This window comes from Myotis daubentonii, chromosome 10, assembly GCF_963259705.1.
Source record: "Myotis daubentonii chromosome 10, mMyoDau2.1, whole genome shotgun sequence".
In the NCBI taxonomy this organism is placed as follows: Eukaryota; Metazoa; Chordata; class Mammalia; order Chiroptera; family Vespertilionidae; genus Myotis; species Myotis daubentonii.
Window position 1 is genome coordinate 27,648,021 of NC_081849.1, and position 25,479 is coordinate 27,673,499.

General features: G+C 45.5%; 1 long non-coding RNA gene across 1 annotated transcript; it reads right to left on the minus strand.

Annotated features, from left to right (window-relative positions):
* Positions 1 to 20,108: 20,108 nt before the first annotated feature.
* Positions 20,109 to 23,074, minus strand: LOC132211430 (uncharacterized). The gene is made up of 3 exons (XR_009447451.1): positions 22,830 to 23,074; positions 22,223 to 22,332; positions 20,109 to 22,014 (listed from the first exon to the last, which is right to left on the minus strand). It is a non-coding gene; the product is annotated as an uncharacterized LOC132211430 (long non-coding RNA).
* Positions 23,075 to 25,479: the final 2,405 nt, after the last annotated feature.

Genomic DNA, 25,479 nt, shown 5'->3' on the forward strand with positions numbered 1-25,479 from the left:
CAGTCGTCAGCTAATGAATCACAAAGTTTTATCTTCCCTAACCAAGGACACTTGGGGGCAGACTGGCCTTAGTCCTGGTCCCTCTTTGATAACATTCTTTGAACATAAAACTAATAAAAAAATAACCCTGACCCCTCTATATGCACATTTTGATGAATCAACATATCCATGGACACATCTGGAATGCTAATGAATATTCTGTTAAGACCCTCCCCTAAGACCTCCTGCGGAATTATCACCAGCTGAAGATAAAAAGTTTCAAGATAAAGGACCTGAAGTGCTCTCCCCTAGAGCACACCCACACCTTGTATCTCTGCTTTCTTTCTTCTACTCTAAGGGCTCCCCTGAGACTTACAACCAGAAGAGCACCTGGCAGTGGCAGCTCATCCCAGCCTAACTCCCCGAACCTGTCTCCAATGCCTCCTTTTTCTCTGACTTCCCAGTGAGCTCACACAGCCCAGTGTGGCTCACTTCTTCCCTATAATGTTTCTGGGAAACCGAAGCAGCCCCACCTAGGTTCTCTCAGCTTTAGTAAACATACCCTCAAAATCACTTGGACTCATAGTGTGAAATCTTTCTGGCATGAAGTCAAGAACCCACACACTCCGGCTGGCCTGATGCAGACCTGCTCTGGGCCCAGGCCCTGGCCAGGTAACATTCTCAGAGAGCAGGAACACTATGACAGCCCCACACAAGGGACATGATGGAGAAACCACGGGGTAAGCCCTCCTACCAGGCCAGCAAATGGGACCTCTGCCCACTTCCTATCATGCCACCTCGGCCCACTCCATCCTTCCACAACTCTGGCGAAGCAGTCACAATTTGGGGATAAGAACACCTGACATAGGTCCCGTGGAGAGGCAGGAAGCAGGGAGAGGCAACAGGCAAAAGAGAAAGAGCCATAGGAAGAGGTCAGAGAGGCCTGCGCCGCTGCCATGGAGCTGGGTAAGCCTTACAGACTCGGAGAACTACCAGGGAGCAGGCTCCAGTGTGTCAACAGGTCTTCACGTTTGTTTGCAAGGTGAGGTTCAGATTGCGAGAAGGGTCCATATGAACCTTCTTCGTTGATAGTGGCTAGGGAATGGCCAACATCCAAAGAGAGAGAAAAATAAACATCTTGTCACTTTTTAGCACAGCTGTTCCATAAATTCTTGTGGATAACAGCATCCGCACAGTGCGCACGGAAATGTGAGCACCTGCGTGCTTCCACCCAGTTCCCACCCACAGGGGTCCCCCACCCCCTTTTCTTCCAGCCAAGCAAGCTTAAGAGGACGCAGGTAAGTGAGGACGGCCTTCGAACGGAGTTAACTTGGAGGCCACTTCTGTATGCAATGCCTAAGGCACTCATGAATGCTTTATTTCTAGAAACCAATGATACCCCTCCCAGCTGTGGGGCCACACTCAGGGGGGTGGCTCTGTGGCTGAGAACCTCTGGGGCCTGCGGCTTCTCCTTTCCGAGTGAAGGGACTTAGGGGAGATGAACCTCTACGTCGGTGTGGGGGGATAGACCTTGCAGAACAAATAAATATGTCTCCTGCCCTCTGACTTATGAATACGTTGCTGGTAAAATTGAGGGGTCGCCTTATTTATCTGGGATCCTGGTTTGGTGGCAGCAGAGGGGGTGAAGGCTAATGAACCTACAGAATCGCTAAGACAGGTTCTGGTGTTTTTAAACAGGTCACAGAGGAGCGTGTCATTCCCCATCAGCATGGACTTGGGTGAGATGCCTGGCAACATCCTGGCTGCCTGCTCCTGTCTCATCAGGATCAATGGCCAGACCCAGCCCCTTGGTGGGAAAATCTACCGAGAGGCAAGATCTCAGTGCACAGGCAGAGTGCATGGTGTATTGACAAGTTTGGCACCTTTATGGAAGAGCTGGGTAAGCCTTACAGACTCGGGGGACTAGTCTGTAAGGGAGCAGGCGCAGTGTGTCAATATTTGTTCACGTTTATTTGCAAGGTGAGGTTCAGATTGAGAGAAGGGTCAGTATGAACCTTCTTCATTGATACTGGGGAATGTCCAAAACCCAAAGAGAGAGAAAAATAAACATTTTGTCGCTTTTAAGCACAGCTGTTCCATAAATTCTCGTGAATAACAGCACCCACACATTCTTTATGGAAGAAGTGTATTCAGTAAACAAATCCATTCACTTATCCCACAAATATTTAATACCAATAGGTACTGTCTTAGGTTCGGGGGTTACAGAGATAAACAGGACAAAGTCTCTGACCATGGAAAGCTTCTTTTATGGAGGCAGAGAGAGATAGTAAACATATTTAAAAACAAGCCAATATAACACCTGGCCACGTGATGAAAACGAAAGCGAAGCTAAGGATGGAGGCGAGGGCAGGGTCAGCTCCATTGACAGAGAGGGTGACCCATCCCAGCAAGTGAGGAGGGTCCTGCGTTGGCCTTGAGGGTGGTAAGAGTTGATCTGGGTGTGCTTGGGGTGGGGGCAGGGGAGGGTGGGAGAAGCAAGGAAGTCTGTGTGGCTAAAGCAGAGAGAGGGACTTGGAGGTCCCCAGGAAACACAGTTGCAGCTGAAGTGAGAGAGAACAGGAGACAGGGTGGAGAGTGCCTGGGGGTGGGGGAGGGACTCCTCTATTCTCTGAGGAGGCTCCACATTTCATTATAAATTGCAAGAGCTCTGCGAAAACCCTGAAAGAAGTTTTGTCTGCTGCTGCAGGCGTCATCAGTTTCCTCGGAATCAGGGCTTTGAATCACCAGATTTTGTGGAGAAATGGGACCACATTCCAGAGAAACTCACTGACTTTGCAGAGGCCTCTGGGAGCATGTGCAGAAACTGCTGGCAGTTTTCTGTTGTTGTTGCTGCAAGAAAAGGAAAGCCCATTGTTAAAGCAATTTGTTAAGCTTGGACATGTATTAGAGTGAATACGTCGTAAAGCAGTGTACATTTTTAAAATGTTGTTTCTGTGAAGGAAATAGACTTTCAGTGCAATTCAATTCACTGCACAATTTGAAGTAGATGTTTTTATGTGTATTCTTCCAGGGAGGTATCCAAAGCTTTCTCTCAGATCCTTCATTGGGTTTCTGCACCCCAACGGTGTAAGAGTACCAGAGAGCAGCCTCCATAAAATGTAAATGGCAATAAAAATACACGATCAACCTATAGACTGTAAGATGCCTCTACATGCATGTAACTTGTTACATATGTGGCAATTGCTTACGTAACCTTCCAAGTTGGGTAAGTAAGCCTGTCAGTGAATCTTTAATGTTGCAGGAAGATGTTTTCTGACACTCTATGATTAGTTCTGATTGTTAATGCAGAAAAATCCCTACCAAGTATTATAGGAAGTACAATTATAGAGGAAAGTTAGAATCCCATGCCATAACGGATTATACCATCCTTTCTTTGCCCCTTCTTCCTTTCTACTACTTACTTGGGATGTGGATGTGACGGCTGGAGCTCAAGCAGCTAGTTGGAATCCCGAGATTGCCTGGATAAAGCAGTGGGTAGCAGGAACCTGGATTCTTTAAATGGTGCAGCTGCCATATCAGACCTGGACTGCCTTCCTCCCATCTTCTTTTTTTTGTGGGGAAAAAAAAACAAAAACAAAAAACAAAAAACAAACAAAAAAAACGAACAGAAAACTTCCATCTTATTTATGCTACTGCTTGCCACAAACGCTACACAGATAAGCTCACTTATGTGTCATAATTACCCAAAGAAATGCCCATCTCTATACCAGTTTTAGAGATGAGGGAACCAAGACCTACAGAGGTTGTAGGTGTCAGGCTGAGGTAGGCATTCTGGCTCCAGAACTCTTACTCTGTACCTGGCATTATTCCAAGCACTTAACAAGTGTTAGTTTAAGCAGTCCCGGCAGAAAACTTAGGGGATAATTACTGTTATTCCTCCAATTTGTAGAAAGAGAAATCAAGGCATGGAAGGGTTAAAAGTACCACAGGTGACAGCAAATGAGACGGTTCACTGTCAGGTAGCTGTGATACAATCTTTCTCAGAACTCTGTGTCCTTAAGGGCCATTATCTGGTGAAGGTTTGTGGGCTGCTCTTGCCCAGTGAATGGGTATCAATCGTCTGCATGAATCTCTCCAGGGCCATGTGCCCAGTTGGCTCTGATTTAACTCTGGCATTGAAGAGGCATCGCCCTTGTCGCGTGGCCAATGTCAAGACTACACATACGGACACTGACTTGAAAGAGACAGAAACAAAAGCCAATATTTGCAAAAACTCTCTTCAGTGTCCACTATAAAAAAATTTTTTAAAGAGAGTTACCCTTTAAGAAAGATTAAGAGAATAGCAAAGCCTCTATTTTAAGAGTATCAGAGCTTGCTCAACAAACAAACACCTATCTGATGTTCAGGAAAAATATCAAAATCTGTGTTAGTCAACATGGATTAATCATGTTCCATTGGGGGCGGCGGCTCTTCTTTTCCTGAGTTGAGAAGATATTGGGCAGGAGACACAAGAGCCGGGCAGATGAAGATCAAAATACCAACTTTGTTTTGAAAAGGCTGAATTGGAGACTAGGGTTTGAAGTTTGCAGACCATAATATGTCACCCCCGGGATTGAATGTGCCCACCAGCACCATGGGAACCTTGACCACTGTGTCTCCCTCTCAGAGGCTGGTCATTGATCTAATGGAAAATCCTGAAGATGGGATTCTATCTCTGAGACACACAGGGAGAGAAGATCCAGAAAGGGTGTTCCAAGTGTGCACAGTCAAATTTTAGAAGAGTCCTGAAATCAGCAAGTAAGCCACTCCACCACCTTTTGGAAAGAGTAAGTGGGGAGTGGATAAAAGAGGATGAATGTTACCCTCTTAAGTGTTCCTTGAGAACAGAACATCCTACTCTATCTAGGGGCAATGTAGAACCTAGGGGAATGTAACAGAGGCCCCACTAAGATGACTTGTATGAAAGGCAATATGCTACGTGTTGTATATGGCAAGGGGACAGGTGGTGAAGTAGTCTGACTCCAGAGACCCCATACAGCACCCCCACACGTATACCGGTAGGCATTTCAGGTGCATAGAGAAGAGCAGTCACAAAGGCCCATCTTGGATCGGGGGCCTATCAAAGGAGCGCCACATAGATGTCACTGTCTGTCCTAAGGATGCATCATCCTCTCCACCCTGAAAGTGAGTATCCGGGCAAAGATGTTCTAAAATGAAGGGGAGAGGGTAGTGTATGGAATTCTCTTGCTGTCTATTTACATCGCGACTTCATTAATCCACCCTGTGGGTGGGCATTATTGCCACTTTACAGGTGAGGTCTTTAAGGCTCAGAGGGACTAAGTAACTTATCCAAGACCATATAGGACTAAAAAGAGGATGGAGCCAGGATGGAATGACTTTATTTCTGCCTTCATTCCCCTCTGATCTCATTGTCAAGGAGTAAATGGCCTCCCAAATGCCTGAACCAGGCTGAGGAGTATGACCTTCACTAATCTACACCTTCAGTAGGAGGGGTTAAAACAGCCGTGGGCAAACTACGGCCCGCGGGCCGGATCCGGCCCGTTCGGCTGTTCTATCCGGCCCGAAAGAGCAGAGGGTTCTCTTGCTCTCCCCTCCGCTCCTTCACCAGCAGCAGTGTTAACATGTATTAGTTCACACAAACACTCCATCCATGCTTTTGTTCCGGCCCTCTGGTCCAGTTTAAGAACCCATTGTGGCCCTCGAGTCAAAAAGTTTGCCCACCCTGGGTTAAAAGATCTGTAAATAGAGATGGGCCATGGCGAGGGAGTTGTAAAAGTGTGATGTGTTTAGAATGTTTTTTTCTGGCTCATCTACTAGTAAGTGTTTAGAGCAGGAATCTGTTTCCCCTTCCTCTGAAATCTTCAGAAAGTTCATAACTATGTGATGTCTTGAGTACCAGGTAGCAAAGAGAATACATATCTTTCAGCCATAAATCTCAGCGATGTGTTTGTGATGCAAGCTCAGGGGCCTAGTGTTTCACAGTTACAGGCTCTTGATGGGCCAAGAAGGATTCAGGATGAGAAGCTGTGTGAGCTGGAAGAAGCTGTAGTGATGGCTAACAGTGGGAGGCGAGTGTGGGTATCACTTGATAGAACTTGAGTGTGGGAAGTACTTTGATTTCATCCTTTATTTAAAAATATATACATAGCATAACATTAAAGTGACTAATGGTTTGTTAATTTAATAAAAAGTTATACTTTTATTACATATATAATGCAGATGCTTTGCCAGGATTTTTGCTGGAGACTTTTCATGTATTATGCCCGTCTATCCTCACAGGAACCTGAAAAAGTCAGTTGTTGTCTCTCTCTTTCTCTCTGTCTTTTTATCTTTAGCACATGAAGATCCTTCAGCTTAGAAAGATTAACTAACCTAAATAAACAGCCCCAAAAGTCATACTCCTTTCAACATACAATAATGCATTCCGACAGCTAATATTCTTAAGACACAATTGAGTTTCCATGAGCAGTTCACATACATTGTCTCCGTAAATCTTTCCTGGACCCTGAGTTAATCCTTATTATGCTCGATTTACAGGGGGAAAAGCTGAAGCTCAAAGAAATGACTTCTTACAACCAGTAAATAGCAGAGCTGGGATTCAATTGCAGATCTTCTGACATCCGATCTCAAGCTCTGTCCAATACACTGCCCTCCTGAAGTCTGAGACACATTCCCCTTCACCCACAGAAAGCCTTTCAACTTGAGTCATGCCTTCACAGACAGGACAAAGCTGGCTGCCTAATGATAGATCAGGGGGTTCCTATGCTCAGACCTTAAAAATCTAACCCTACAAAGTGATGGCCAACATCTTTGGAAAGCCTTTTAGATACACTTATGAATGGCAGCTCCAGAGTGCACTATTATTTTTTTAGAACTATAACCTTTGTCATACAGAACCAATAAGATACACACACACACACACCAGAGACCTGGTGCATGAAAATTCATGCACCCGGCGGGGGGGGGGGTTCCTTAGCCTGGCCTGCACCCTCTTGCAGTCCAGGACTTCTCGGGGGATGTCCACCTGCCAGCTTAGGCCCGCTCCCTGGGGGATGGAGCCTAAGCTGGCAGACATCCCTCTGGTAGCCTGGGAGCCCTCGGGGGTTTGTCCGACTGTGGCTTAGGCATGCTTCCCACGGAGAGTGGGCCTAAGCCACAGTCGGACATCCTTAGCACTGCCCAGCTTGTGGCTGAGTGGAGCTCCCCTGTGGGAGTGCACTGACCACCAGGGGGTAGCTCCTGCATTGAGCGTCTGCCCCCTGGTGGTCAGTGCGCGTCATAGTGACCAGTCGTTCCCCTACAGCCATTAGGGTCAATTTGCATATTAACCTTTTATTATTTAGAATATATATATATATGTGTATATATATATATGTGATATATATGATATATATATATATATATATATATATATATATATATATATATGGAGAGAGAGAGGGAGAGAGAGAAAAAGAGAGAGAGAGAAAAAATTTATTATAAGGAATTGGCTCGTGTGATTTATGGAGGCTACATAGAAATTCCAAGGTCTGCAGTCAGCAAGCTGGAGACCGAGGAGAGCCAGTGGTGTAAGTCCCAGTCAGAGGGCAGAAGACTGATGTCTCCGCTCCAACAGTCAAGCAGGTGAAATTCCTCTTACTCTGCCTTTTTGTTCTTTTCAGATCTTCAACTGATTGGATGAGGCCCACCCACATGGGAGAGGGCAATCTGCTTTATTCAGTCTACCAACTTAAATGTAAATTTACCCCCAAACACCCTCCCAGACATACCCCAGATAATGTTTGAGTAAATGTCTTGGCACCCCATGTCCCAGTCAAGTTAACACGTAAAATTAAACATCACAGTGGCATCCCTAACCAATGACATTGACTTTAAGGATAGCCTGGCCTGGCCAGTGTGGCTCAGTGGTTGAGCATTGACCCATGTACCCAGAGGTCACCAGTTTGATTCCTGGTCAGGGCACATGCCCGGGTTTCGGGCTTGATCCTCAGTATGAGGCTTGCAGGAGGCAGCTGATGGATGTTTCACTCTCATTGATGTTTCTCTCTTCCTCTCCCTTCCTCTCTCTTTAAAAATCAATAAAAATATATTTAAAAAGAACAGAAGGATAACCGGGATCTTTCACACATATACCTCATTGTTGTTATGAAAGGCAGAATAACTGGACAACCATTTTATTTGTAAAGTCTAGATGTTTGCACCAACTCTGTAACTTCCTTTCCTGTTCAACTTCCACCATTTGTTGTCTTTACACATCTTCTGTATTAAAGCTGCTTCATAATTCAGTTGGCAGCACCTATCCAACTAAAAATCAGTCTCATTGCAAACAAAAGGCAGTATCATATGGAAGTGCAGGGGCTGGGCCCCAGAAGACTTGAGTCTGTATTCCAGCATTGCATCTTACTAGCTAACGTAAGGTTGAACCATATAAATTTACAAATATTCAGCTTTTTAAAATATAAAAATATCAATTTCACGTGGTTTAATGTCATAATGGTAGTCAGGGTAAATGTGTGGCACATGGTACCTCACGTAGCTCTCACAAAGCCATCGTGAAAGAGGTTTTTCATCACTCACGTTTTACTAATGAAGAAATGTAGGTCAGAGAGTTGGACCAAGGCCACAGGGCTATTGTGTGACTGAACTGAAATTCTTACCAGGTCTCCCTGCTTCCAAAGCCAGCGCCCTCTCAGCTTCAATTCCCATTTATGACATGAGTGAGTCATTGAAGCATTCTAAGCCTCAGACATCATTTTTTTCTATTTGTCATATGCAAAAAGAAACTTGAGTCTGGAGTGCCAAGCAGAGGAGCTTTCATTTCATCCGGTCAATGTGAACTATTATGGGAGTTATCTCAGAAAATCAGGGTGTGTGCACTGCTAAGCAATGAGTAAAGGTGTATCAGCAGCGCTGCTGGCAGAAGTGGCCATGGAATTTTCCCTAAGTCAATGGATGGTTCTGTCTACTTAGCACTGATTGGTGTGAGTGGACATATCATTGGTTACTGTAGATGCCTTTTTTTTTTTTTGAATGGTGGGGTTATTTCATTGTTCATTTCTCTCAGTGTTTTCTTAATAGCTAGCAATAATTTATAAAATTATTGCCTAACTTAGCTATGCCAAAGGAATTTAGAAGAAAGGTTAATTTTGTTCCAACTTGGGCTGGCATTTTAACCTATACTCAGGAAAATCTGGGCATGATGGTGACAAAGACATTAACTATTAGAACCCAAAGAGGCAGGAGAAATCTGGGGCATAGAATGAGGCTGCTTGGCCAGCTCCTCCTCCCTACCTGGAGTTTTCATTCATTCATTCCTTTAATAAATATTTATAAATAGATTTATATTTATCTTATAGTATTTACATACAATATATTCAAAATACAACATTTATCAAAATATTTATATACTAGGCATCTTTTTCCCACAAAAATTGTGTGGTTCTCTGTTAATAGAATCAGACTGAGAACTGCAACTCTCTATACTACACATCTTACTGTCTAAGTTAATGCTAGTTCACTTTCTTTAGTATACTCCTCCAGGAAGGTAAATATTGCAGATAACTTTATTGTTCATTTCAGATACTTCCTAAAAACCAACCAGCTCTTCAATACAAAGCATGAAATGACAGTTTACACCCCCAGAGTTTTTGAATCCTGTTCTCAAATTCTTTGCATTGCTGGATCTACCAAATCCTAATCTGTTACATCATGATTCTTCCCCAATTCTAACTGAGCTCCGCCCTCTGCCCCCTCCTACTTCAAAACACTTACTTTAGACCAGACTTCAAAAATCTGAATAAATATCCCAACTTTGCCCACTCCCCTGTGAGATACTATTGAGACTCCATAGAGGTAACATCCTCCCTCATCAAGATCAGCATCGCCTTATCAGCAGGTTGTTTGGGTATTATTTTGGGCATCTAGCATCCCAAAGAAGCCTTTCTCTTAAATTATAGAAATCCAAAGGCTTGCGCTGGAAAAATTTATGTGGGAAAATTTCTAAAGTAATTGAATGAATTGAAGTCCAGCATTACCAAGGAGTCAGGTCACAACAGCAGGAAAAATCAGGTGACTATGTTTAAAAAGAAAAGTGGGGGGAGATATGTAGAAACTGCTAAACCAGTGGTTCTCAACCTTCCTAATGCCGCGACCCTTTAATACAGTTCCTCATGTTGTGGTGACCCCCAACCAGAAAATTATTTTCGTTGCTACTTCATAACTGTAATTTGGCTACTGTTATGAATCGTAATGTAAATATCTGATATGCAGGATGTATTTTCATTGTTACAAATTGAACATAATTAAAGCATAGTGATTAACCACAAAACAATATGTAATTATATATGTGTTTTCCGATGGTCTTAGGCGACCCCTGTGAAAGGGTCGTTCGACCCCCAAAGGGGCCGCGACCCACAGGTTGAGAACCGCTGTGCTAAACCAAGAAATTGTTAGCAACAAACGAGGAAACACAAAAATGAGTTTAAGAAGTAAGGTCCAGCCGGGCCAGTGGAATTGGAGAATGAAGTTTTAAAGCAAGTAAGAGGAGAGAAGTTAAATAATAAGGATAGAATGAGCTACTTACGCAGTGCTGGTGGAAAGGGTAAGCTGGAGTGGGAAGCAGGTTTCCATCTTTTCAGGTTTACCTGAAGTAATCTTATTATCTTTCAGACAGATTGCCTGAAAGGACTGAACCATGAAAAAGTCTCTTCCTGGCTTTTATCTCCAAAGAAAATGTTAAACGAATTGTCTTACTCCACTTTCCTTCCCCGATCTAATTTTAAGTACCCAGTGTACAGTGTATTTATAGTAATCTCGGCTCCCAGATGAATTTATCTCACAGGAATTATTAAATTAACCTTTGGGTCTCATTGGCTTTGTTGTGGGGCTAATGAAGATTGTTTGGTGCAGCCGCCTGTTGGAGGCAGAGAATGAACTCTTCAGCGTCTCACCAGGCAGGTAGGCAGCACCGTCATGTCTATTGCATCAGTGATTTTAACAACCCGAGTTCTTACACTGAAATCCCAAATCAGTATGTAGTAACATTCAATTCAACTTAAAGGAAAAGCCTAGTTAGCATGCTATGCTTTTAGTATTTGGATAAATTGCTTTGGAAAATAACCTCAAATTAAAAATAATGTTGGTAAATTTACAAGTTGTGTTGAATGAAAATGAAAACACAACATACTAAAATTTGCAGGGTGCTGTTAAAGCCATACTTAGAGAGAAATTTCAAACACTAATACCTGTATTGAAAAGAATAAAGGTCTCAAATTAATAACCTCAGTTCTACCATAAAAGTCTAGAAAAAAAAGAAAGCATGAAACTTGGGTTAGAAGATGAAAGAAAATAATAAAGGTCAGAGCAGACATAAATGAAATAGAAAACAGAAAGACAATAGAGACAATCACTGAATCCAAAATAATTTTCAAGTAGAACAATACAATTGATTAATCTCAGCCAGACTGACCAGATAAAAAAGAGAAAAGACAGATTACCAATATCAGGAATGAGAGATTCAACACCAACATCCTACAGATATTGAAAGATAATGAAAGAGCATCATGAATACTATTTTATTAATATATACAATGATTTAGATGAAAGAAACAAATTCTTTGAAAGATAAAAACTCTCAAGTCTCATTTAAGAAGAAATAGATTACCCAAATAGCTCCGCATTTATTCAAGAAATTGAATCTACCCTTCTCTCCCCCAAAACCCTCCAGGTCCTTGGGCATTATTGGTGAAATCCACCAAATATTTAAGGACGAAATAATATCCATTAGAAAAAAATTCATTCAGAAAACTGAAGAAGAGGGAACACTTCCCAACTCATTTTATGAAGCCAGCATTATCGTGACACCAAAGCCAGACAAAGATATTACAGGAAAACTACAGACCAATATCCCTCAGGGACATGAATACAAACATTCTCAACAAAATTGTAACAAATAAAATCCAATAATATATTAAAAAGATAAAACCCCATGACAAAGTTGGGCTTATCCTAGGAATGCCAAGTTGCTTTAACAGTTGAAAATCACTTAATTTAGCACATTAACAAACTAAAAAATAAAGAAATACACAATCATATTGATAAATGTGAGAAAAGCATTTGATGGAATCCAGCATCCATTCATGATTAAAAAATCTCAGCAAACTAGCAAAAATGTGAAAGATTTAGGGAACTTTACCAAGCATTGAAAAGTAAAGAAATTCTTAATAAATGGAGACATATACCATGTTCATTAGTTAGAAGACTCAATATTGTTACAATTCTTCTCAAATTGATGTCCACGTTCAAAGCAGTACCAATTTAAATCCCATCAGTTTTATTGGACAAACTGGTAGAAATTGACAAACAGATTCTAAGACTCATGTGGAAGGACTTAGAGTGGCCAAAAAAAACTGAAAAAGAAGAACAAAGTTGGAGGATTAACACTAATTGATTTTCAGACTTTCTCTACAGTAGTTAAGATAGTGTGGTATAGTTTTTAGAAACTAAGAAAAGTGAACATCTTCTGATCTCAAGCTAGAGAGGGTTCCTTAGAGAAGATGCAAACAGGACTAAAGGAGAAAGATTGGTACATTAGATCTCAGTAAAATTAAAAACATCTTTTCATATACAAATATCATAAAGAACATACAGATCCAAGCCCCAGGATGTTAAAGATGCATACATTTGCACTTCAGCAATTTCTCTTCTGGAGAAACTCTTAAACATAAAATAGGTATCTTGGTGCCCATGTATACACAGCATTGGTTGTAACAGCAAAAATGAAACAAAAATAAAAAACAGAAAAACAAGAAACAGCTCAACTGTGCATCAGCAATAGATTGGATAAATGCATTGCAGCATTTTCATACAATAAAATAAAAGGCAACAAGAACATAAACCACAGTTACAGGAACGTGACTGAAATGCACCTCATCTTTCACGATCAAAGGAAGCAAGCCAGGAAAATGATATACATGAATATATTCTTAATGCCACTTTTCCTAGAGCCCCTGAGGGGGTCTCTCACCCCTGCCTTTGTCCACCCGTCAGCGTCCATGGAAACTTGCATCCCAAAGTTCCCCAAACCACCAGCCCTCAGGGCGCCACAGGGAAACTGAGTCCCTAAGGAAATGGAAAGAAAGTCCTCTGCCCACTTTAGCTTGTACTTTGTTCCTGTTTGAGCCCCAACTCTTACAAAGTCTCTCACCAAAACAACTTCAGTGTTCACTTCTAACCTGTTCCTCCAAAGGGGATCAAACCAACCGGCATGACAGGAGGCAGGGAGGAAGGCAGGTGTGCTGATGTCAGGGGCTGATGCCAAGCCTCTGAGCCTGCCCTAGGGTTGCCCACAAGAAACAACCATCCTGCCCTGACCGGTTTGGCTCAGTGGATAGAGCGTCAGCTTGCAGACTCAAGGGTCCCAGGTTCAATCCCGGTCAAGGGCATGTACCTTGGTTGCCGGCACATCCCCAGTAGAGAGTGTGCAGGAGGCAGCTGATTGATGTTTCTCTTATCGATGTTTCTAACTCTTTATCCCTCTCCCTTCCTCTCTGTAAAAAAATCAATAAAATATCTACTTATATAAAAACCCTGGGTGTAACATCATGGCCAGAAGCGCGACCAAGCAGAAGGAAGCCAGTCCTGCAGGGGGTCGTCTTGGAAATGGCTGTGCCCTCCCCCAGCTGTTTCCCCGGAGGTCGAGGTTTCAGGCAGGAACCCGCCCTCAGAGCAGAGCTTGGAAGCACTGAGTCCAGCCTTCAAACCAGACCCTGACAGTAGGGAGGAGGCAGCTCCATTCCTCACAGAATCTGCTGTTGGATAGCTTGCTGTCAGTGGTCTGCCAGTCAGGAACCCCATTCACCTACACCCCAGACCCTGACAGGAGGGTGGAGGGAGCCCCATTCCTCACGGAATCGACAGGTGGCCAGCTTGCTGTCAGGGGCCTGCCAGCTAGGAATCCTGTTCACCTGCATATCTGTATAAAGTTTTAATACATTATAATTGAGGTCGTGGTGGTACTGTTTTACCCACAGCGTCTACAGGAATTGATATGGCAAACTTGATAGCAGTTTTCATTTAGGAATGGATATAATTGAAATCCCCTGTGAAATTAGTTGTAATGGATCTATTATTGAAGCTACCTTTGGAAATACTATATCTATAGATAATATTAAAAATATATCTAAACATGCAATTCTTTGTCCAAAAAATGAGCATGTTCAAAAATTAAATGAAGAAATTTTGGATATACTTGATGGAGATTTTCACACATATTTGAGTGATGATTCCATTGATTCCACAGGTGATGCTGAAAAGGAAAATTTTCCCATCGAATTTCTTAATAGTATTACTCCTTCGGGAATGCCGTGTCATAAATTAAAATTGAAAGTGGGTGCAATCATCATGCTATTCAGAAATCACAATAGTAAATGGGGTCTTTGTAATGGTACCAGATTTATTATCAAAAGATTACGACCTAACATTATCGAAGCTGAATTATTAACAGGATCTGCAGAGGCCGAGGTTGTTCTGATTCCAAGAATTAATTTGTCCCCATCTGACACTGGCCTCCCATTTAAATTGATTCAATGATGGTTTCCCATGATGCTAGCATTTGTGATGACTATTAATAAATCAGAAGGACAAACTCTAGACAGAGTAGGCATATTCCTACCTGAACCCGTTTTCATGGATGGTCAGTTATATGTTGCTTTCTCTGAGTTTGAAGAGCATGTGACGTTAAAGTTCTAAATACTTCATCACAAGGGAAATTAGCCAAGCACTCTGAAAGTGTTTTCACTCTTAATGTGGTGTACGGAGATATTAGAATAAGTTTAATCACTTTATCAGTCATTGTTTGCATCACTGTTGTTTTCATATCATGTTTTTGTCGTTTTTATACATGCCTCTGTTGTTATATCCTTTTGTTACTGTTCATCCTATCTAATAATAGACAAACATGGTAATTAACCATAGCTCCGACACACTTCCCATTGGCTAATCAGGGCGATATGCAAATTAACTGCCAACTAAGATGGCGGCCAGCAGCCAGCCAGCTGAAGCGAACAGGAGGCTTTCTTGCTCCAGTGAAGGAGGAAGCCAAGGTTCCCCGCCTGCCGCTGCCGGCCTCTGAGCTTGCAGTCTAAGAAACAATGTTGCACTGGACAAAAATTGTGCACCTATGGATGAGGACAGTGGGTGGGGAGTGAGGGCGGAGGGTGGGGCGGGAACTGGGAGGAGGGGAGTTATGGGGGGAAAAAAAAAAGAGGAACAAATGTAATAATCTGAACAATAAAGATTTAATTAAAAAAAAGAAAAAAAAAGAAACAATGTTGCAATTATAGAAGCTAAACAGGCTCCAGAAACCTGCTTTCGGCCAGCCGGGCTTCAGCCAGCAGGACCTCAACAGTGTTTCAATTATAGAATCCAAACAAACCCAGATCCCTGCTTTCAGCAGCCGAGGTCTCAGAGCTGGAGCTGGGCCTCAGAGCTAAAGCTGGCTCTCAGCTCCAGTGACAGCCATAGAAGGTAAATAAATCCCAGAATAAAAAAACGAAAAAGAAAAAAAGGAGAAGTTGGGAGCTTCAGTCGCCCGCCAGCCTGAAAACAGCCCTCAGCCCCTCACCCAGACTGGCCAGGCACCCCAGTGGGGACCCCCACCCTGAAGCAACAAGATGGCAGCGAATTTGCATACTGAAGGCGGGTGGCAGCGGGCAAGGATGTCTGCGGTCCTGGACCGGATCTGTGACCCTGCCAGGCGGGGGCAGTGCTTGAGGCTGTCCGTGGTCCCGGGACCTGGATCTGTGACCCTGATGGGTTGGGGGCAGTGCTTGAGGCTGTCCACGGGACCAAGACATGGATCTGTGACCCTGCCGAGTGGGGGGCAGTGCTTGAGGCTGTCCGCGGTCCCGGGACCCGGATCCATGACCCTTCCCGGCGGGGCGGCAGCTCGCACAGGGGCGGATCGGCCGGGGTTGGGCAGGGCAGGACGCCTGGCTTCCACCCAGCCCCAGTCACTCTGGGCAGGTGAGCAGCGCAGAGAGCCTCTGGACAGGGGAGGCAGACCGGCGGAGGGCGGCCTGTACTCCCCACATGGCTGTGGTGACAGCTGTGAGCACGCCAAGCAGAGCCTGCAGGCTGAGCTGAGGTAGAGCCTGCAGGCCATCAGCGCCCAGGAGTGGCTGCGCAAGATCCGCCTCCTGGCCCAGAAGGTGCAGGATCGCAGGGACAGCCACCGTGGCGGGCCAGACTGACGTCCTCCTGGCCACGCCACAGGGGTTTGCGGATCTGCAAAGCCAGAGGCCTCCGGTGTGCACATCCCCCCTGGCATGAGAACTCCCCAAGCACACTGTCACCCTCCCACGCCTGCAACAGTTGCAAACCAAGGTGTGCACAAGTCGTCCTCCCCCCCCGCCCCACCGCCCCCCCCACCTCTCCACCGCACTTCCATCAGCCCAGCATGCTTACCACCCCCACAGGATGTGCACACATCCCCTCTGATGTGCTCACATCCTTTGGAGAGTGTCTGGGTGTTCTGGGTGCTGAGGGTGGGCGACTGTGAGATGACAGTGAGAGGGCGGAGTGGTGATGCCCTGTTCCCACAGAGGCCAGTGCAGCTACGAGATCATCTCTGAGGGGTTAATGCAGGTGCTGAGGCAGGAGCAGGTGCAGACAGACACACCTGGTGGGCACAGGCGGCCCTCGCTGAAGTGCCTTCGGTCAGCGTTCAAGATCAAGAACCCAGAGGTGGAGAGGAATTCTGTCTTCTCAGTGAAACAGTGGGATAGTCGGGGCGACTGTAGAGGAGGAATGTGCACTTTGGGTGCCAGCACCCATGAGCCAAGGCTGCCCTGACTGAGCCTCGCTTGCTTGGGGCCTAGTGCACTCCTGCCGGGCAGCGGGTGACAGGACGTGCTTTTCCGAATTAATGAGAGAAAACGTTGATTCTCCTGCTGCCCACGAAGGTGGAAAGTGAAGGGGGGAGACATGTGGGGAGTGAGCGAGGTTCCCTGTCTGGGGGTTCTAAATCTGCTGTTGGTTTCTTTCACCGCTGACTAGAGATATACTGGGTGTCCCCCCAAAATGTATACACACTTTGAATACCTACTAATTCCCATGGTTTTAAGCATAAGAAAGAAACAACAATGGAGCTGTTATCTGTTAAAAGTGTGGGCACAAACAGGCAGTTGGACATTCCCTGAGGGGTCTCAGATTGGAGAGGGTGAAGGCCAGACTGAGGGGCCCCTTTACCCCCCACCCCAGTGCATGAATTTCATGCATCAGGCTACTAGTTTATTAATAAATTTATATATTATTTTCATATACATTTTACTAATTTCCTGTCATCTCTCACACTTCTATTATAGAGAAAGGGCAAATAGCAATATTAAAATATCTCCGCTAATTAATTCCCTTTTTAAAAAAAAATATTTTATTGATTTTTTACAGAGAAGAAGGGAGAGGGATAGAGAGTTAGAAACATCGATGAGAGAGAAACATCGATCAGCTGCCTCCTGCACACTCCCCACTGGGGATGTGCCCACAACCAAGGCACATGCCCTTGACTGGAATCGAACATGGGACCCTTGAGTCCACAGGCCAATGCTCTATCCACTGAGCCAAACTGGTTAGGGCAATTAATTCCCTTTTAATGTGCATGGATTTCGTGCACTGGGCTACTAGTATTAAAATAAAAATAAAAATCATCATTCTCCCCTTTAAAAAAAAAAAAAAAGAAGAATGAAACAACCATCCTGACCCCAAATGAAACACTTAAACCTTATTCTCATTTTTATTCAAGTTGATACGACAAAGCATTCACTCTTGGAATTGTTAGAATTTGCTTAATAATCTTAGAATTGGTTGAAGTTCCTTATCTGACTTGCTCAACTACCATACATATTACATGCCTGGCTGGGCTTTTGGAAGGACGCTCCTTGAATAATATGATGTCTGTGTCTTTCTTCATTACTTTTCGCCTGAATATTCTCTATAGATAACAGGTACACTTTTCCCCTCTTCGGCATATGGTGCTATCTTTCTGCTAAATGTGCTTCCTTGCAAGAACACATCCTTCGTTATCAAATTCAAATTTATTTGGAGTAAACTCTCTAGTTTTCATTCTTCTCTTTACTCCATGTGATATTATTTTTTGGGCGCTTGAGGTCATAAGTAGGGTGACCACCTCATCCCAGTTACCTGGGGCTTTCCTGACTTTACAACGGAAAGTCCTGTGACCTGGGACCCCCAGGCTAAGAGGTACATACAGTTGGTCACCCTAGCGAGGGTTATTCCTGACAAGTGACCCTGTCATATTTACTCAGGAATTTTAAACTCACTTCTCCTTTGTTGCTTTTTGTCACTTTTTTTCTTCTTTATTGTATCCAATCCTGTTACTACACAGGGCCTGGTCGGGAATGGGTCTGCCTTGGGCTGGCCGGTAGTGTGCGGGTTCTTGACTTGGTGCAGGAAAGATTTCACAGCATGAGATCAGGTGACTTTGAGATTACGTTTGTGAAAGCTGGGGACAGTGAAGCAAAGGAAGGGCTGAGGGTAGATGGAGCAACAGGAGGGAGCCTAGGCGGTGCTCTGCTTTGGATCCTAGAAGCATTATGGGAAAGAAGTGGGCCAAAGTGGGGCTGCGTTAGCTCCCTGGGAAGTCAGAGAAAAGGGGGCCTTGGAGACAGGATCAGGGGGTTAGCCTGGGACGAGCAGCCGCTGCTCATCGCTCCCCTGGTTGCAAGTCTCATGGGGACCCTTAGCATTTAGGAGGAAGTGAACAGTTCATGCTCAGGAAGGGGCGTGGGTGTGCTCTAGAGCGAGCCCTTACCGAGTCTTTGTCTTGAGGGTTTTTCTCTCTTCTGCAGGCCAGAATCTTAGGGGAGGGTTTTTAATTTGCTGATGCATCGAAATGAGTGCCAGGGGGAGTTTGGGGTTATTCTTTGGTCTGCTTTACTGTTTGACTTTTATCTTGGGTCCGCCTCACTCTAATCGGGTTTTTGTATTTGTTTCCCTGACTTCATCTGTCCTTGGGTTTAGTTGGCACGAATGGCATTAATTGGGCCTTCGTTCTCTATTTTCCCAGGCCAAACGCTGTGTGCTCTCCAGTTAGGGAGGAGGACACAAGCCATTTGCTCTCAGGTGTCCTTGGTTGGGGAAGAGAAGGGCTTACAATCCGCTTGCTGGCTTTAAGTTATTGGAATTACTGGGCCTTGTTTCATTATCTCGTCTCAGTTTCCCCCTTTCACTTGCCCAGGAATTTTCCTAGCTTCTTACTATCCTGCCTCGATCTTACTGGTTTCTCCATAATTTCCCCCTTTCCGTCCCAAATTCTAAGCAAGATAACTCATTATAAATGGGAAGAAAACTTAGATATTATGTAGTCAAACTCATCGACCTGCAGATGATCAAATTGAAGCTTGGAGAGATGTAACCAGCTAGATTTATAAATCTTAAACCCAGAAGGGGTTATGCCTTGCAATACCTATAAAAACAGTGACTAATAATTCGATGTCTTCTAGTCCACCTGCTCACTGGGGACAACTTGTCTTTTAAGATAAAGTAAAAATGTCCTCAAATTCAGATTCCATCTTTGACAAGCAATTTGGCTTGGGCCCCAACGTCTCTAGGATTCTTGGTGTTCTCCCATGTTGCTGGGTACCTCCGGCTTCAGGCCCAGGCTCTGCAGACTTTCTTAGGCCCAACCTGCTTTCACCCTCTGTGTGGGGCGTTTCAGCAGAGCCTGGGCCTGGAGCTAGAGGTCCCCAGCAAACAGTGAGAACACCAGCAACCTCAGCAATGAGGTATTAGTGGGGCAAGTCTTGGAGCCATCCAGGAGAGGTCTGGCTCCTAGCCACACACACCATCACGCCCTTCCCTGAGCTGATCACTGCACCGGGCGCATCCACTCGGAGGTAGGCACTGGAGGGCAGTGAAGCAGCTCTTACACACAGCCGCGGTGCTTGTCCATGGACATGGCTTTGAACATGATGTACTGGTTCTCTATAAGTTCGTGACTGAGACAGAGCCACGGCAACACAGAACTGAAATTCAGACACAGCCTCTGTCAATAGGGAAGCACAGATTTTATTTAAAAGCACAGGCTGTCCAGGGGATTGTCAAGGGCGGGGGGGGGGGGGGGGGGAGACATATGTAATGCTCTTTGTAATACTTTAAGCAATAAAACAATTAAAAAAGAGAGAGAAAAATATCCTTGGGTGAAGACTAACAAAAACAAAAACAAAAGCACAGGCTGTCTCTACCTCAAGTACCTCTGCTGCTAAAGAAGGATCTTTACGCCTTGCCAGCATCTTCCCAGTTTCCTTCTCTGCAGCCTGTCAACATGGTCTGGAAAAGTGTCTGTGGTCTCATTCCCCCCGGTGCCACCATGGAAACTATATTCATTCACTCACTCATTCATTCACTCATTCACTCATTCATTCACTCACTCATCGGATAGCATTGACTATCTTCATTGTGACAGCTGTGCTGGGAGAATGAACCTTGCCTGGTTCCTGATCTCAGGAAGTTTCCGGGGAGGGGCGGAGAAGAGAAGCTTAGATGACTGTGGCACAGGTGGTCTGAGCAAAATACGAAGAAAGCGCAAGCAGTTAGTGATGAAGTCCTGCATTCTGCCTGGAGGGGTTGAAAAGGGCTTCCCAGGGGATGGGTCTGGAGTGTAGACCTCCCCTACTATTTGCAGGGCACTGCCCAGGCCCCGGGGCAAAACCAAGTGACTTGGGCTGTGCAAGAAGAGCTTGCAGTCTCATTAGGGGTTATTCAGGAACAATACAAAGTTGCAAGAGCGATTCACGAAAACAAAGCGCATGGGATCCCTGCAGTGTGGGGGACCTTCCCCTCCCCCCGCCCCCGCCGTTCTGGAATAAGATACTAAAAGTCACAAACATGAAAGACAATTTTCTAAACGGTTCTCCAATTTTCTTTAGGAAATTAAGCTTAACCTGTTTTACAGAAATGTGCTCACACGGACAGAAGTCTTAGATTCAGAAATTCAGTGGCCAGAGTTGCCTTGTGGGTTGCAGTACACGCCAGTGCCGAGTCACCGGTCGTCTCTGATGTCCTATCAATAATTCAGTGTCCACGGCTTCGGTCATTTTCTGTGTACATCTTCCCAAGAACCCACGCTCACCACCACGACGGTAGGTTTGCACATTCTTACCTTTCACTTGAATTACTGATTGTCTACCCTGGGCCCAGCACTTTTCTAGGTGGGGAAATTCAAAAGTAGAGGGAATAGGAAGAGGCAAATGCCCCTGAGATGAGTGACGTACTTAGCGCCCTCTCTCCTGTTACTCGACCTTGAATACAACCTTCTCCGTGGATGAAATAATAAAACCGCCTCACCTCTCAGACCTTCTCTGTCAGAACAATTTATCCTCAAGAATTCAGCTCAGCTCCAGGCTTTTCTTTCTTTCTTTTTTTTCTTTTTCAAGTACAGTTGACATTCAATATTATTTTATATTAGTTTCAGTTGTATACATAGTGGTTAGACATTTATATAATTTACCAAGCGATCCCCCTGATAAATCTAGTACCTACTTGGCACCGTAACAGGTATAATAATATTATTGATTATGTTCCTTATGCTGTACTTTCCATCCCGGTGACTACTTTGTAATCACCACTTTGTACTTCTTAATCCCTTCACCTTTGTTTCATCCAGCCCTCTAGCCTCCCTCCCCTCTGGCAATCAGTCTGTTCCCTGTGTCTATGAGTCTGTTTCCGTTCTGTTTGTTCATTTATTTTGCTCTTTAGATTCCACATGTAAATTAAATCAATGGCATTTGTCTTTCCCTGTCTGACTTATTTCACTTAGCATAATACCCTCTAGGTCCATCCATGTTGTGCAAATGGTATGCTTTCGTTCTTTTTCATGGCCGAGTAATATTCCATTCACATATATATGTCTTTTAAATGCAAATTGCCTGAAAAAGGTAGCTCCTGGCTCCATAAGTCACTATGGCTCAATGTGAATCCGTTTCCAATGGGTTTGCTTATGAAGAAAGGAGCAGAACACGCATGGGGCCTGGGCCTGGGCTTGGGAGACCGAAAACATTGAGGTGAGTCATAGAGAAGGGATGGGGGGGAAATACAGATTAAAGCAGCCCTGTTGATATAATGAGTTTATATTATAATTGCTTCTTAACACAGAGGAAACAAGAAAGGGCCCAGTGTGAGCATACAGGGAGGGGGTGGGAGGGAGGGAGGGAGAGAAAAGAAAGGGAGAAAGGAAGCCATTGCTTACATAAACTGTTTGGTCAATTACGTGTTGATTTCTTCTTTGCAGTTGGCTACATTCTCAGGTTGGGTTCCTGTCAGCTCATGCTGTTTGCTGCTGCATCTGCAAATATACTGCTACATTTAGCAAGAATAACACTTAGTAAGAAGGCCCAGACGTGAGACCCTTGTCCTACCTAACAGTCAGTTCCTCCTCTTCTCTTCCTGCATGTACTTCCTTAAGGAAGGAGTTAGGGCTTTCACACAGCGTCTAGGACTCTGCTTCCTGCCACCTATAAGACAGTGGGGAGGTGAGAGAAAGAACAAAGGCCGGGGAGAGGAATGAGGGAGGCATTTGCCTCCCTTATCTGTTATCAGAGCAGGCTGTCTCGCTCCTGTGGGTGCCTCTTCCATCCATGGCGCCTTCAGAAAGACCTGTTTTCCAGGTTGGGGCCAGGATTCATACGCCAGCAGCTCCCACAGTGACCTCCGGCTTCCCAAAGGGCCTCTCACACAGCTCTGGGGCCAGGCACCCATCTCTGAGGGTCCACCTGAAGGTCCTGGGAAGCCTTTTCCCACCAAAATAACTCTGAAGCCACTTCTCAAGAGCCCTTAATCTGTACAAAGACCAATACCTTTGGAGGAAGCTTCTAGCAAGCACTCACTCCCCAAGAGAAATTTGCTGAACATTTGCTTTCTCCTCAACAGTCAGCTCAGAGCAGCTCCCCCGCCAGAACGCAGGATTTGGACCAGGAGAGGAATCACTATAGACATCAGTCCTCCGTCAAAGAGGTGTGAGCGTCCTGGGAGAAGCGCGAGGTGTGAAACACCCACCCTGAGCTGACAAAGTGCAACATAAGAGAAGAAGGTGTTGGCTTGTTTCTTTTCACTCTTACAAGGAGCCAACTACCAAGTGCAAATGAGGAAAGCAATTGTTTTGTACTCAAAAAGCCATATATTTCCATCTGTGCTCTGTGGATGCTAAAAGGTTTTCAATCTTTGAGGAGCACCCAGTCCCAACGTTCCCCTGCTGGGCAGTTACCCCAAAACAAATAGAGCTGGATGGTCGGGGCGTCCCCTGAGTTAGGGGCAGAGGACATCTCAGAGCTGCTCGCTTCAGGCTACTGTCATTAAGCCTGAAGCCAGCAGTGAGCTTCTGCCTGTTGCAGGGGCCGGGGGTGGGGGTGAGGTGGGGAGAGAGGTTGGGCTCATGCCACAGGGTAGTTTCTGGGTGGCACATGTGTGGACTTCAGAGGTAGTTCAGTGTTTTTTTTCGGACTTCGATGTGAACACGAATCACCTGGGAAGCTTGTGAAAATGCAGGTTCTGGCTCAGTGGGCCTGAGGCGGGGCGTGAAATCCTGCATTTCTGACATACTCCCAGTTCAGGCAGATGTTTCTGCTCCCCCAGCCACACTTCGCGAACACCAGGGAGCGGTGAGGGTTCAAAGACAAAAAACTTCCCACTGCTGAGCACTGCCTTGGTCTGGAGCTGCCCCGGCGCTTGCGTTCCAGATTAGGCGCCAGTGGCTTTTCATTGCACACGCCCCGCTGGGCTCTGTCAAAGCTGATTGTCTTCCCCCAGGCAACACTGCCGGAGGCCGGCTTTGCCTGACAGGTACAGGGGAAGCTAGGCGCATAGGTGGGTGCTGCTCTCTGCTGGCCGTAGTCTGAAGTGCAAGCCCGCCCTGCCCTGGACAGGCGCGGGGCGTCACACCTGAAAGTGCTGGGGCCGGTCCAGGCCAGGAACGGCTTTAGCTTCACTTCCCCACCTCTGGGCTCTTTCCGCCACAGACCTCAGGTGTCCGCGTCCCCCGCGCTTTAGCTCAGGTCACCCCTGCACGGCTGGTGCTTCTGATTATGTGCCCACCTGTGTGGGGCGTTGATGCTCATTTAGTATTGGGCGCTGGGTGTGCCAGGATGACTCCGCAGTTTTATTTCCCACTGAGACCGGAAAGGGTATGTGCGCGGTAAAGGCATTTCTAAGCTGTTTTGGGCCGAAGGAGTGGAGAGAGAGAGAAACCTCTTCTACTTATTTTTAATACAAGTTCTCTGGGAATACCCCAGCCGTGGCTGTTTCATGGCCACCGGGACACCCTAGGAATGGGAATTTAAGGATTACTGTGGGACGCGGAGATGCAAGGGATAATGGGGACCCCCTCTTCTCGCAAATAAATGCAATATTCTCCCAGTTTCTATGTTAACAGGGACCGTGGACGGCAACTTCAGCCGTGGTCTCAAGGTTTCTGTGTGCAACCCAGGTAGTAGAGAGATTCACCAGCGGGCCACTAGGGGGAGTGCTGGCTGGTTGCGCGGTAGAGGGCCAGACGCAAGAGCGCAAGACCTCGGAGCTACTAGGAGCCAAAGGGAAAGGAGAGAGAGAAAAAATGATTGGTGGGGAAAACCCAAGATGCAAATTCTGCTCTCTGTCTTTATCTGCCTGCCCTTCTTGGACACTATCAAGCCTTCTCTCTCCTCCTGAAATCGACAACACTCTTCCCACCTCAGCTGCCCATGTCAAGGCCGCCACCTCCTGCGCCCGCTGTTCTGCGCCCCCAGGAAGCTCCCTCCTGTTTCTAGTACAAAAGGAGACACGACCGTGGTCCTGTCCAGGACTTTATAAAGGATGCAGGAGCACGAATAATCTAAAGCAGCGATTTTCAACCTTTTCCATCTCATGGCACACATAAAGTAATTACTAGTAGCACACCAAAAAAGATATTTTTTTGCAGATCTGACAAAAAGAAATGTATAATTTTTTTCTAATCCTCACCTGAGGATATATTTTATTTTTTGAGAGGTTGGATGGGAGGGAGGGGGAAGGAAGAGAGAGAGAGAGAGAGAGAGAGAGAGAGAGAGAGAGAGGAGAGGGAGAGATGAGAGAAAAACATCGATTGGTTGCCTCCTGCATGTGCCCCGACACGGGCCAGGGATGGAACCTACAACCCAGGTACATGCCCTTGACTGGGAATCAAACCCTCAACCCTTTGGTGCCCTGACCTGGGGGTGGGGATTGGACGTGCCCTTGACTGGGAATCGAACCCGAGACCCTTTGGTGTATAGGCTGGTGCTCTACCCAGTGAGCAACACTGGCCAGGGCCACCCCATAATTTTTTTATGAAGCACCCTTCCGGGACACCAGAGTAATTGTTCCCCAAATATTAGCACAATTCCAGAAGAGCTGCAAGCTCCCAGGAAGGGTTAGCCCATGAAATAATAAGTTGTGGGATAGGGCAGTGTCCTTGCTCAATAGGAAGATGACAATTTACTTTCTTTTAATAGGTAA